Genomic DNA, 5,232 nt, shown 5'->3' on the forward strand with positions numbered 1-5,232 from the left:
GGCTTCTTTCTCAGAATGGGTGACCCATGAGGCTGTGGTCTCCAGTTGACCTGGAGAAACAGTGAGAGTTGTAAGAATTGTACTGGCTTCTGCCCCAGAACTGGTGACCATTGAGGTCACCAGCTCTGGCACAGTAGAGGAGACAGTTGGAGCTGGAATGTCTGAACGGGTCTGTACCCCAGAATGAGTGACCATTGTGGCTGTGGTCACTGATTCACCAAGAGAAAGAGTCAGAGTTGGACTAGCCATACTGTCATCTTTCTCAGAACTGGTGACCAGTGAGATTTCCACCCCTGATACACCAGGGGAGACAGTCGCAGTTGGAATGGCTGAAATTGTCTGTGCCCCAGAACTGGTAGTTATTGAATGTGTGGTATCTGATTCACTATGGGAAAAACTGGGGGTTGCCTTGGGAATAGTGGGGCTGGTCTCTGCAGGATGGGTGACCAATGAGAGTGCTGTATCTGGCTCCCCAGGGGAAATAGGCAGAGCTGAAACAGCTGAACTGGCTTCTTTCTCAGAATGGGTGACCCATGAGGCTGTGGTCTCCAGTTCATGCAGTGAATCAGTCAGAGTTGTAAAAGTTGGATTGGTTTCTGCCTCAGAACTGGTAACCAGTAAGGTCACCAATCCTGGCACACCAGGTAAGATAGTTGTAGCTGAGGGTGAACTGCTTTCTGCCCCTGGAGTGGTGACTGTTGAGGGTGAGATATCGGATTCACTATAGGAGAAATTTGGAGTTATTCTAGAAACAGGTGTGCTGGTCTTTGCGGAATGGGTGACCCATAAGGTTGTTGTTTCTGAATCACGCGAGGAATCAGTAAGGGTTAGAAAAGTTGCACTGGTCTCTGCCCCAGAACTAGTGACCACTGAGGTCCCCACCCCTAATATACCAGGGGAGACAGTCGGAGTTGGGATGGAAGAACTGGTCTGTGCTCCATAATGATTAACCCATGAGACTGTGTTTGCTGGTTCACCAGGAGAAAGAGTCAGAGGTGAAATAACCATACTGGCATCTGTCTCAGAACTAGTGGCCTGTGAAGTCACCATATCTGGTACACCAGGGGAGATAGGTGTAGTTGGAACAGCTGAACTGGCTTCTGTCTCAAGACTGGCGGCTGTTGAGGGTGTGCTGTCTGATTCACTACGGGAAACATGGGGCGTTGTCCAGGGAACTGTTGGGCTGGTCTCTGTAGGATGGGTAACCAAGGAGACTGTTGTATCTGATTCACGCAGGGATTCAGTCAGAGTCAAAGAGGTTGTACTGGCATCTGTCTCAGAACTAGTGGCCTGTGAGGTCATCATAGCTGGTACACCAGGTGAGACAGTGATTGTTGGAGTGGCTGAACTGGCTTCTGCCCCAGGAGTGGTGGCCATTGAGAGTGTGGTGTCTAAATCACTTTGGGCAAAATTTGGAGTTATTCTGGAAACAGGTGTGCTGTTCTCTGTGGAATGAGCCCATGAGGCTGTTGTATTTGGCTCACCAGGGGAAACAGTCAAAGTTCCAACAGTGGAAATGGCTTCTGTTCCAGCATGAGTGACCCGTGAGGCTGTTGTCTCTGGTTCATGTGGGGAATCAGTCAGAGTTGTAAATGCTCTACTGGCCTCTGCCCCAGAATTGGTGACTGGTGAGATTTTCACCCCTATTACACCAGGGGAGACAGTTGGAGTTGGAATGGATGAACTGCTCTGTGCCCCAGGATGGGTGACCCATGAGGCAGAGGTCTCTGGTGCATCTTGGGAATCAGTCAGAGTTGAAAGGACCATACTTGTCTCTGCCGCAGGACTAGTTACCAGGGCGGTCACCATTTCTGGTACACCAGGGAAGACAGTCAGAGTTGGAACAGCTGAACTGACTTCTTCCCCAGAACCGGTAGCTATTGGGGGTGTGCTATCTGATTCACTGTGGGAAACATTCAGGGTTTCCCTGGAAATAGTTGAACTGGTTTCTGCAGGATAAGTGACCCATGAGATTGTGGTCTCTGGCTCACTAAAAGAAACAGTCAGAGTTGGAATAGCTGGACTGTTCTTTGCCCCAGAACTAGGGACTAGTGAGGGTATCGTTTCTGACTCTCTACTGAAAACAGATGAGGCTGTCCTGGGAAGTTCTGTGCTGGTCTCTGCTCCAGGTCTGGTGGCCAATGAGGCTGTCATCTCTAGAACATCAGGGGAAACATCTGGGGTTGTAATGATCATTCCTCTTGTGCTTGTGCTGGCTGTTTTACCTGATGTCCTGAGGAGAGTCAGCATTCTGGAAGTGGGAGTAGAGACTGTAGTGGTCAAAGTTGCTGTAGAAGTGGTCTTCAGAGCTGTGATTTCTGCTTTTTCTGTCCACTCTGTTGGTGGTCCTGTGAATTGGGGGATGGACACACAGTTTGGACAAAATGATCACCGCTTACCGGACTGGCAATAGCTTATTTTTTCTCCACATGAGGAAAGGGAGAGAGAGAAATGTCTCTGCCTGAGATATGCCTGCAATGCTTCTGGAATGGGAAAAGGAATTGTCATTGACATTCCGGCACCTTCCCCTTCTCATCTTGTGCCGTAACTCCGTGAATTCTTAACCACTCCCTGTTCCCAAATGTTGTCTGTACGCTCCAGCCCCTAAGCCTTTGTTCAATCTGTTTTCTCTGTCTGCCTTGTCCATCTTTCATCAGATTCCTTACATTCTGCCCTTCTTCAAACCCCAACTCAAATCAACTTTTACAAATCCATGTCAGAATTCATCTCTCCCTTCTCAATATTTCCTTATCCTACTGTCTGAATCTGCACCACAGGGACGCCTGGGTGGCTCAGTCGTTAAGCGTCTGCCTTCGGCTCAGGTCATGATCCCAGGGTCCTGGGATCAAGTCCCACATCAGGCTCCTTGCTCAGTGAGGAGCCTGCTTCTCTCTCTCCTTCTGCTGCTCCCCCTGCTTGTGCTCTCTCTCTCTCTGACATATAAATAAATAAAAATCTTTAAAAAAAATGAATCTGCACCATAGCACTCCTCACAGTCTGCTTGGTAATAGCTATTAATAGCCAGAAGACTGCTTGGTGTATAGTAGGTGCCCACAAATATTTGTTGAGTAAGTGAGTGAGTGAATGAATGAATGGATACGTAGATGGATGTATGCAGAGACAGGTCTCCTCTGGATTGAGAGAGATTATGTGTCACTGTGCTTAAGAGCTTGGGCTCTGGGGGTGCCTGGGTGGCTCAGTTGGTTAAGCGACTGCCTTCAGGTCATGATCACAGGGTCCTGGGATCGGGCCCCATGCCATTCCCCCTTCTTGTCTCTCTGTCTCTCTTTCTGTCAAATAAATAAACAAAATCTTAAAAAACAAAAACAAAAAAAGAACTTGGGCTCTGGAAGAAGGTATTCCTGAACTTAGATTCTGGCTCTTCCACTAACTGGATGTGTTACCAAATCTTGCTAGATTTCCATATTTTCATCTGTGAAGTAGGTGTAAGTACGGTGGCCATCTCAGAATGCTGATAAAAATGCACCCAGCCCGGTGCCTCCTGGCTCACAATACTACCACTGCTACTCCTACTACTACCTGCTGTTACTACCATTACTACTGTTACTGCTACTACCTACCATTACTACTGTTACTGCTACTACCTACCATTACTACTGTTACTGTTATTACCACCTTTTAGCATTGTTACTACTACTGTTACTACCTACCATTACTGCTGTTACTGCTATTACCACCTACTGGCATTGTTACTACTACTGTTACTACTGCTACTTTTACCTACTATTACTGGAGTTATTCCTACTGTTTCTACTACTACTACTTTTGGTATTTCCACTACAAAATAAGTGTTTGCTGAGTCGGATTTGCCAGGAACCACACTAGACCAGTCCCGAAGGTGACCCGGATTCAGACTCTGAAGACAAGTTAAGTCACATTGGCTGAGACAGCAGCTACTGACTGGGGCCTCAAAAAATGGTAAATAAAACACATTACCCTGTAAAATATATATTAAAAAAATAGTCCCCAGGGGGGAGGGAGAACCACCAGGAGGCTTCTCTATAAAGACCACAAAGCCTACATCAAAAACTAATGATGTATTGTATGGTGACTAACATAACATAATAAAATTAAATTAAATTAAAAAAAAAAAGACCACAAAGCCCACTGGTACTTGATTCAGGGATAAAATAAAGGGGATTTAGACTCTGATGGGGAAGCGATGTCCTTCTTTTGCTAAGATTATCCAAAACCCCCACATTTCTGAGAGTGCACATACCGAAATGCTTTATATGTATTTGGCAAAGATGATGAGGAGGGGGCAAAGAAGGAGGAAGAACATTTGTAAGCACCTACCATGCTTTATCTCTTTGATCCTCACCAGAACATTGAATGTACATCATATTATTCTTGTGGTTTCATAAAAGAGAAAGACAGAAACTCAGAGATCATCATCTAACAAGGTCACACAGCTACTGACTGCTAGTGTGGAAATCATAGGTTTGGCCGAATACTAAACCAATGCTCTCCAGCACTGTAGTATATCAGTCCCTAACTGAATTTCAGGATTTTGTGGGGGTCAGGATGAAAAGAGAAGGATGTAAGGGGAAAATATCCATCTGGAGAGAAGGTTAAACAAAAGTTTCTTAGTTCAGGTTCTCAACCCAGGGTGATTTTACTCCCAGCAGATACTTGGCAATGTCGGGAGACATTTTTGTTCATCGCAACTGTGTGTATGTGTAGGGTGCTACTGGAATCTAGTGAGTACAGGCCAAGGATGATATTAAATATCCTACAGTGCACAGGATGGCCCACAAGTAATTACTTGCCTGATAGAGCCAAAGTTGAGAAACCCTGCTGTGTGTTGAAAGGAGTCAATGAATACTCTTAGCTATTCCTCATAAGCTTTGCCATCTAAATACTGGCGGCCACCTGAAACCCAGTGATTCATTTCCTGGTGAACTGATATAGCCAATCCTGTCAATGCCCTACTTATATCCCATATAGTGACCCAAGTGGGGTCCTGATGCAGCCCCTGTGACTCCACACCTAAGGGCTTTCACTTAGCCTGTGGTGGGGGCAGGGGATAGGTTGGAAGTGTTGAGGGTTATTAACCCAGGATCAAACATCCTACAGCCAATGATAGAAGAGAATTGGACAACAAATGCCCCCATCTACTTAATTCCTCAGATAGGACAACACTGAGGTGTTCTTTTTTTTAATTTTTAAAAAATATTTTATTTATTTATTTGAGAGAGAGAGCGTGCACAG

The sequence above is a fragment of the Callorhinus ursinus genome, unplaced genomic scaffold (genome assembly GCF_003265705.2).
Source record: "Callorhinus ursinus isolate GAN/ISIS: 27379988/994484 unplaced genomic scaffold, GSC_fseal_2.0 scaffold107, whole genome shotgun sequence".
Classification (NCBI taxonomy): Eukaryota; Metazoa; Chordata; class Mammalia; order Carnivora; family Otariidae; genus Callorhinus; species Callorhinus ursinus.